Raw genomic sequence first — 9,847 nt, forward strand, 5'->3', positions numbered from 1 at the left:
TTAATGGGGGAAGAGTGAATGGTGTCTTGTCTTTTTTCTAAAGCGTTGGCATTTTCCATGTTTACTGACCATTTACTTGCCCTCTGTTTTTTGAAGCAGTCCGTGTCTTTCAGAAGGCATCTTTTGAGGCCCATTTTATCTTCATATTCCTTGCCAACATAGGAATCTCACCTCCCACCCTTTATTGTTATGTATTTAATGGGGGAAGAGTGAATGGTGTCTTATCTTTTTTTCTAAAGGGTTGGCATTTTCCATGTTTACCGGCCATTTACTTGCCCTCTGTTTTTTTGAAGCAGTCCGTGTCTTTCAGAAGGCATCTTTCACTTGGGCATGGTCTTATCACATGCTCTTCCTTAGTGGGCAAGGGCATGAAAGCTTTTCCACATTTCAAATTATACAGGCTTTCTCCCAAATGACTAGAATTAGAAAGGCTTATCTTCTGGGCATTCATGCTATATTTTAATGTCTTGGTAATAAAACAGAGAACTAGGTTGTATTCTTCAGGTTATGGAGGATTTCTGACCATTCCATGGGACCTATCTGAGGTATGCAGTAAGGTGCAAACTTTTGGCATTTCTTTCAGGCCCTTTTTTTTATTTTTAAATATATTTTTATTGATTTCAGAGAGAAAGGGAGAGGAAGAAAGAGATAGAAGCATCAATGATGAGAGAGAATCATTGATTGGCTGCCTCCTGCACGCCCCCCACTTGGGATGAGACTGCCACCTGGGCATGTGCCTTGACCTGGAATCCAACCGTAACTTCCTGGTTCAAAGGTTGCTGCTCAAACACTGAGCCATGCCAGTCAGGCTCTTCCAGGGTCTTTAAAACTGGGCCCACCGAAACCACTTCCTCATGCTGCTTCCAGCAATCCTAATCTGTTGCTATGGTCATACTTGCATAGCAAAGTCCAGCCTTCTTAGCAAGAAACACCTCTGGAACTGTGGTCACGTTGATAACATGCATCCCCCATGTGGGAATCATGCAACTTTCTGCCCAGGAACTAAAACGAGGTCCTTGGATTGTGAGCGCTGTCACTAGCTTCTTAACAGTCTCTATGAGGGCCTCTCTGGTTTGGGGGCAGAATGACTCAGCCACTGGGATATCGCACACTCCTCTGGCACAGGAGTAACTCCCATCATAGAAGGTCTGAGGCCTCATGGTGGTTCTGTCGATGAACTGGTCAATAAGGACGACATCGCCGGGCTGATTCTCTTCCCTCGAGGAACCACAAGCTGTGGTCACTATGACATGAGTACAACCCTCCTCCTTCAAAGCCCAGATGTTTGCCTGATAGTTGACTTTTGAAGGCATGATGGTATGCTGCCTCCCATGCCTTGCAAGGGGGACGCAATCAACATTCTTTATCTTTCTCAAAACTAAGGCATCAGAAGGCTTGCCAAATGGAGTATCCACATATTTCTCGGTTCTTCCTTCTAAGATTTCTGCAATGATTCCCATCTTCATGGCTGTGGGGATGGGCATGCGGGGCAAAGAAGCAGAGCAGGTTCCCTTTCTTGTCATTTCACATGGAAGACTGTTAATGATGCTTTGCTATTACTAGCTTCACGATGGAGCATACATCCTGCTTAAACCATTGTAAAGAGTTTCCTTATTAAGATTTCTTCATAGCCCTAGCTGGTTTGGCTCAGTGGATAGAGCATTGCAGTTTGAATCCGGTCAAGGGCACGTGCCCAGGTTGTGGGTTCAATCCTCAGTACGGGGTGTGCAGGAGGCAGCCAATCAATGATTCTCTTTCATCATTGATATTTCTATCACTCCCTTTCCCTTCCTCACTGAAATCAATTAAAATTTTTTTTTTAAGATTTCTTCATATAACTCAGAAGTTTGTTATTTGTTTCCTGAAGTGAACCTCATTAATGTAGGTGGTACATCATTTCATTATAAAAATGGATATTTTCCTTACACTAAATTCTAGACACAATTTATTGCACCAGTAAATTCTCACTTAAAATGCAACGAATATGATAGCCCGCAAATGTGAAATATTCTTCATATGGCTATTCCTTATGGAAACCTTTAATAAAATCTGAGGAATTAATATTGAATTGTAATTCATTGAAGTTATTACTATAGAAGATTAAAATAATATATTTCAGAAAATTATCACATAGAAAATTCACAGTAGCCTTATTATCTTACTAGAGGCCCAATGCACAAAATTCGTGCATCTGCGGCAGCCCCCGCCCACTGCGGCTTTGTCTGGAAGGAAGGATGTCCAGGAGGACGTCCGGTCTAATTAGCATATTATGCTTTTATTATTATAGATGACCAGGTATACATGAGTATCATTCAGAAATAATGTATACTTAATTTATGTCTAATGTGGCACTGTAGAACAGTGGCAAAGCACAGTCTTTTCAACCAATAGTGTTATGTTAACTGGATAGCCATATGAAAAAAAAAAACCTTAACCACTACTTCACACAATGAATAAAAATCAATTCCAGATGGATTGTATAGCAGAATGTGAAATGTAAAATAATAAAGTATCTAGAACAGGGATGGGGAAACTTTCTCCTGCTAAGGGCCATTTGGATATTTATAACATCATTCCAGGGCCATACAAAATTCTCAACTTAAAAGTTAGCCTGCTATATTTGTGCAAACATTTAATTAACTCACCCTTAATGCCTTGGCAGGCCCAGACCAAATAATTTCTCTGGCCTATGGCCCGAGGGCTAGATGCTTCCCACCCCTGATCTAGAAGATAACATAGAGAATATCTTTAAAAATGTAGGGTAAACAAAGATTTCTCAAAACATAAAAAGTGCTGATCACAAGGGAAAAGATTGGCAAATTGGACTGCCTTAGAGTTAAGAATTTCTGTTTCTAAGTCACAATTAAGGAAACCAGCCCTAACACTGAAACCAGGCCCTAATAGGTGTTTTGTGTGTCTCCCCCTGCCCCCCAGATTTTTAGTGTATTTCAGGAGATAATAATAGGCCTGCTCACAGCACTCTGGAGACCACCAGACCAAGCTGGATCAGAATAGTCCCAGAGGGTTGATCAGGAGCACTTACTAGCAGCAACTAAATGACCCTACGATGACCTCCATAGCACAGTGAAACTAAGATTCGGGGAACTCAAGTAGCAGATATGTTACATTTAGCACTCAGAGCCCATTAAGCAGTGAGCGGTCAGTCAATAAAGAAGATCCCATGCAGACAATGGACACAGACGCTGGGGGGAGCGGGGGTCAATTGGGGAAAAAGGAGACCATTACTAAGTAAAACATATGTAAAACCTTAGACAATAAAATAAAAAAAAAAAAGAAAATCCCACGCAGAGACCAAAATTGGACACATAGGACTAACTAATCAAACGCTACCCGGCTGGAATGTCTTTGTTCTTTCTTGCCTCTTCCACATCCCTTATCTAAGATCACTTAGTTCCAAGAATGTCCAATCCAATGTGGTTAATAAAATTATATAAGTTTCAGGTGTACAATTGGTTAGTTAAAATTATAGGTTGCAGGTGTACAGTTCTATAATACATCATCTATATATTGTATTGGTTGGTCACCACCCCAAGTCAAGTCTCCTTCCATCACCATTTATCCCCCCTTGACCCTCTTCTACCTGCCCCCACCCCCACCCCTCTTTCCCTCTGGTAATTACCATACTGTTGTCTGTGTCTATGAGATAGTTTTTGTTGTGTTGTTTGTTTGTTTTTTTACTTAATCCCTTCACCTTTTCACCCAGCCCCTCAACCCCCTGCCCCTCTGACAGCCTTCAGTCTGTTCTCTGTATCTATGAGTCTGTTTCTATTTTGTTCATTAGTTTCTATATATAAGTGAAATCATATGGTACTTGTCTTTCTCACACTGGCTTATTTCACTCAGCATAATACTCTCCAGGCCCATCCATGCAGTCACAAAGGGTAAGATTTCCTTCTTGTTTTTTACCGCCAAGTAATATTCCATCAATTCAAGCCCTTTAATTAGAATTAACAAATATGTATAGGTCCTTTCTAACCCCATCCTTCAAATTTTCTTTGAGAGGAGACTGTCTGACCAGCCTTGCCTCCTGTCTCCCCATTCTGGCCGCCTGACAAATCAATCTTTTTGAAAATCCGTTGCCTCAGGCTTTGGCTTTTCTGGGTGCCATGAGCATCAAATTCACTAAATTTGTTCAGTAACATTGAGAGAGAAAAAACGGAAGTTACAAAGGGGGAGAAGATACAAACAACAAAGGGCTGGTATCCTAAATATAGATAGAAGTCCTAAAATTCAGTAGAGAAAAGACAATCCAATATGGCAACAGACTTGAAAGTCCCTCACAAAAAGTATTCCAAAATGGTCAATAGACATTTAAGAACATGCTCAATATTATTAGACCTCAGGGAAATGGAAGACAAAAACCATTTTTGTAGGTTTGTTGTGGTGTACCACCAGAATGACAAAAACAGAAACAGGCAGGAGTTGGGGTGGGGGAAGAGCGACTGGGGAGAGGTCAATGGGGGGGAAAGGAGACATATATAACACTTTCAACAATAAAGAATTTAAATTAAATTTAAAAAAACAAACAGAAACAAAGCAGAGCAAACAAAGTATTAGTGCAAATATGGACCAATAAGAGCTTCTATAAATCAATAGGGAGTGCAGTATACATTTGGAAAGCTGTTTAGCAGTATATACTCAAGTTGATTATAAGTATACTTCATAATCCCTCAATTTAACTCTTACCTTTATACAGTAGCTCTCCCCTTCTCCCCATTATCTGCACTTTGACTTTCCATGTTTGAAGTTATCCACAGTCAACCGTGGTCCAAAAAAATTAATGGAAAATTTGAGCAATAAACAATTCATGTTTTAAACCATGTGTTATTCTGAGTATGGTGATGAAATCTCATGCCCAGGACCTGAATCATCTCTTTGTCCAGAGTATGTACACTCTAATGCTCTCCGCCAGTTAGTGACTTAGTAGTTGTTTTGTTATCAGATTGACTGTTGAAGTATCACAACGCTCTGTTTAAGTAACCTTGTTTTACTTAGTAATGTTCCCAAAATGCAACAGTAGTGATGCTGTCCATTCAGATATGCCAAAGAGGAGCCAGAAAATGTGTCCTTTAAGTGAAAAGGCGAGCACAGTACATTAAGATATTTTAAGAGAGACCAACTTCACGTAACTTTTACAGTCTATTGTTATAATTGTTCTATTTTATTAGTAGTTATTGATGTTAATCCTCTACTGTGCTTAATTTACAAATTAAAATGTATCATAGGTATATATGGTTAGAAAAAAACATAATATACATAGGGTTCAGTATTATCTATAGTTTCAGGTCTTGGAATGTTTCTCCCATGAATAATGGGATACCACTGAACTCAAACAAAATGTACACAGGTGCACCAAAGGAAAAATTTCAGTAATATTCACCATATTATTGGTAGCAGTCCAAAACTGGAAACAACCAAAATTCTAATCAATAATAAAATATTTAAATAAGCAAACACACATACTAATATTATTCAGGAATGAAAATGAAACCAAAAAAGTTACACACACACACGCACACACACACACAAAAAAAAACACACAGATAAGTGAAAGAAGTTAGATACATGGTGTTAATACAGTTTGATTTCATTTGCATAAACTTCACACTGGCAATAATATTTCCAAGATGAGTCCTGACAGTGGATATATTTAGGGAGAAGAAAAGGGTTGAAATTGGGAGGGGTCTGAGATGAAGAGCAGGTGAATTTAGGCTGCTGGTAAATGTCCCATTTCTTATGACTGTTGAGTTTACATAAGTTTACTTGCAATAAGTTATTAAACTACACACTTAGGACTTTTTCACTTTTCTGTATGTATGTTATACTTCGAGAGCTTTTTTTAAGTACACAGACTCAAATAGAGGAAGTGATCATGAAACTGAAGTTGTCAATGTTAAAACTTTTGTGATGGCAACTTGGACTCCAAGGACTTTCTAGAAAATCTAATCAGTTCGAGAATGTTTCCTCTAAGTGACATGGGATTTACATGTTATCCAATATTTTCTCTACATGCTTTTAATGTGTTTTTTCATAGGTAAAAGAGATAAAGAAAGGAAACGGATATTTTGGAGTGTAAATACTGTGTAAGTCAAATGATAGATGCTTTACGTGTTTGTTTTTTAATCATCAGAAAATACCATGGTTCAGATTAAGAAATTGAGACTCATAAATGTTAAGTAACATGCCTGAGGTCATATATCTGAAGGATATGTCTAGTAAGGGTTAGAGCCTGATTTCATATAAACTACATACTTTGCACATGAAACCGACATGAGAAAAACCTGAACTTTACTGTCAAAGACCTGAACTTATGCTATTACCTCATCATATATACTTGTAGGACCTTGGAGCAAGATACTTAACCATCTGAACCTTGGTTTCCTTATTTCTGAAACAGAAAACTGGAGGTTACTACTGCCCCGCCCACATCCCCTTTACCACCCAGAGCACCCATCTCCCATCCGCAGTGAGCACGGGCTGACAAAGGCCCTCTTCGGGTTAGACTATTGCCCCCCGAGTGTTGTTCACACAGGAACTTCCCTCTGTCCCCAGCGATCTTTACCAGTGCCTGTTGGATACACAGGCTGGCTCATTGCATCTAGGGGTTCAACTTTGTGGTGCAGTTTGTGCTCAGAGCTTTCCAGAGACCTCTTTCTTGCTTCGCTTTTATTTCCTGTCCTGTCCTGCTTCCTCAATCCCCTTCTCTAAGGGCACTTTCTCAGTAAATCCTTTGAAAAGAATCTCCCTCTTGGGCTTTGTTCTTCCATAACCAAAGGCAAAATATATTCACTCAGATGTTATACAAATAAAATGAAATAAGTATATGAGAAACATTTTATTAACAATATTGTAAAAGTCTAATACTAATACATGCAGAATTATATAAAAAGTAAAATTTATTATTTTTATTCCTTTTCCCTCAAATATCAAAACTACCACCTTTCAGGTACCTAGGGAACTTGTGTTCTCTCTTCTCTCTCACATGTCAAATCAAGAAATTAGTGAATGTTCTGATACCTGTGTCCCTCAGCTAATCAGTCAGTGTTGTGGCCTTAAGATCGAGAGGTGTTCAAGAAAAGGAAGAGAAAAAAATGGGTCTGGTCAGCTTGCCTTGGTCACAAGTGCTTCAACCTGGGTAAATACATTTTGCTAATCTAGAGGTATTCAATGTTTTTGCTCAAGTACCTCCTAAAAGAATGTTTGAATTATGTTTTTTCCCAGTGTTTAGCTAACATTTCATATTGATGTGTTAAGAGTGAAACATGATTGTAACTTCCAGCAAGTTGTATATTGCATTGGTGTGTTAAACATTTTTCATCAAAACATTAGCACATCTAATTTAACTTATTTAATTTAGTTAATGTCTGCCAAAGAACTTATTACTAAAGCCAGTTCTTAACTGTGAAACCAATGATCTAAATTAGGCTTTTCTGCGAGAAGGAGAAACAAATCCCGATTTTGTTTTTCAATCAAAGCAAACATGCAAATATATATTCCCACCAGCTTCTCTCCTCTGAATTCTAAGATGTATACATAATGCATCATTTTCAGGAGGTAAAGTCATGGAAGTTCAGAGTGGCAAGAAAGGAAACTGTCCTCTCCAATGTTTTCCCTGGTTTGCCACCCTGGGGTGCCACCTTGGGGTGCCCCAGCACTGTCACTTCTCAAACTGTGTTTTTTTTGGGACCCCAGAGGACTTCACATCCTGGGATAATGAACCATACTGATTTCAGATAAGTAAGGGCCTGGCGAAAGGGTCTGTGAAGTGAGAAACAGGAAAGGAGGAGTGGCTGCTCACAGGACATTCTCTGACCATCAGTTTTGAGAAAGAGTAAGTATGAGCTTTGAGGATCTGGAAAATTGTCCTCTGTAAAGTGCTCTGACCTGGGTAACCTCTGGAAAGCCTTCTTAGATTTTTGGGACTATGTGTGTCACCCCCTTAGCCTCTGGGGCACCCCTTGTTCAACCAGACACCTGTAGATAAGGGACCTCCACTGGTCTCTAACCAAGATTTCTCCCAGGAAGAGTCCACAGCTGAGAACATTTGATCCTCTTGGTTTCCCATTGGTTGTTTTTTATTATTACTAGAGACCCAGTGGGAAAAATTCGTGCACTGGGGGAGTGTCCCTCAGCCCAGCCTGCACCCTCTCCAATTTGGGACCCCTTGGGCGATGTCCCTGTGGGATCCGGCCTAAACCAGCAGTTGGACATCCCTCTCACAATCCAGGACTACTGGCTTCCAACCTCTCGCCTGCCTGCCTGCCTGCCTGCATGATTGCCCCTAACCGCTTCTGCCTGCCAGCCTGATCACCCCCTAACCACTCTCCTGCCAGCCTGATCGCCCCTAACTGCCCTCCCCTGCTGGCCTGGTTGCCCCCAACTGCCCTCCCCTGCCGGCCATCTTGTGGTGGCCATTTTGTGATGACATGGGTGTGACCATCTTGTGACCACATGGGGGTGGCCATCTTGTGCGAGGGCATAATGGTCAATTTGCATATCACCTCTTTATTATACAGGATTATTACTCTTTGCTGGCAGGTGCCTGAACTTCAACCTACTTCAGCACAAGACAGGAATAAATGATAAGAATAGTGGGGTCTCAAAGACCCTAAGAGCAGAATGTAGTTGGGCCTCAGGAACGTAGTGGAATCAGGAAATGGAATTCCAGTGATCTTTCTTCTTTTACTCCTGCTCTTCTCAGCATGTCTGATTCATGTTCTTTCTCTCTCTCTCTCTGTAGAAACCCTTTATTTGCTTTCCTGATAGGGCAGAATATCATGGTTGCTGAAAATGCCTTAGTATAAATATGACCTGTTTTCCAGAAAAAGACTGAACCCAACTCACCAGAGAAAGGAATCTTATAGGGGATGATAGGATCATGTGCACAGTTCTGGTTCATGGAGAATCATGGGCATGAATCAGATTTTAAATGAGGCCTCTGAACAAATAAAACTTCCAGCATAGATAAAAAGAGGGGGGAAAAACACCAAAAAAAAAAAAAAATTAAAGTAAGGAAAGAAAAAACATCCAGCATGCACGCGATGCCTTCCAAGGCCACCAATACCTGGGACAGAACTCAATCCATTCTAAGCTGAATCAATGGATTTCCTATCTTAGAAATATTTTCACATTAGTCTATCCACAAAGGGATTAAGTGCTATATTCTCAGACTTAAGAATTTCATACAATAGAAGGGACATTATTGGAAGATTAGAAATGGAGCAGGAGTGAGCCATCTGCCCATGTAACACCATCATACTTATTCCTAGGATGATAGTGGAGGTGGGAGAAGGAGACTAATTTGAAGTGCTATTGGAAGACAGGTGATTTTTTTAAAAACTGCATACCTTCAATGAGGTAATCAGGTCATTTTCTGTCCACCACCCCGCTATCCCTCACCCTTGCCTGGCTTCCTTTCCTTACCTGTCACTTGCCCTACTTTCCTTTGTTTTTTCCTGGGAACACTCTTCAATAAGTCACTATTATATGAATTTTTATTTCAGGGTATACATTTGGGAATTCCAACTTTAGATTCCTGCCCATTAGAATTATCTGAAAAGTTGGTTTATCTGAGCAAATAAAAATTCTTTGTCCAGACCATGAGTAAGAAAAGCAAAGTGTATTTTTATCCTAGAAAAATAAGTTAGAAACTTTAGCTTTTTTTATTACCTTTTTTCAAAATATATTTTTATACTAGAGGCCTGGTGCACAAAAATTTGTGCACTTGGGGGGGGGGGTCCCTCAGCCCGGCCTATGCCCTCTCACAGTATGGGACCCCTCGGGGGATCGGGCCTAAGCTGGCAGTCAGACATCCCTCTGGCAGCCC

At 40.2% G+C, this 9,847-nt stretch overlaps 1 pseudogene; it reads right to left on the reverse strand.

Annotated features, from left to right (window-relative positions):
• Positions 1-459: 459 nt before the first annotated feature.
• LOC102245164 lies at positions 460-1,484 on the reverse strand (annotated as a pseudogene).
• Between the last annotated feature and the right edge of the window lie 8,363 nt (positions 1,485-9,847).

The sequence above is a fragment of the Myotis brandtii genome, unplaced genomic scaffold (assembly GCF_000412655.1).
Source record: "Myotis brandtii unplaced genomic scaffold, ASM41265v1 scaffold1087, whole genome shotgun sequence".
In the NCBI taxonomy this organism is placed as follows: domain Eukaryota; kingdom Metazoa; phylum Chordata; class Mammalia; order Chiroptera; family Vespertilionidae; genus Myotis; species Myotis brandtii.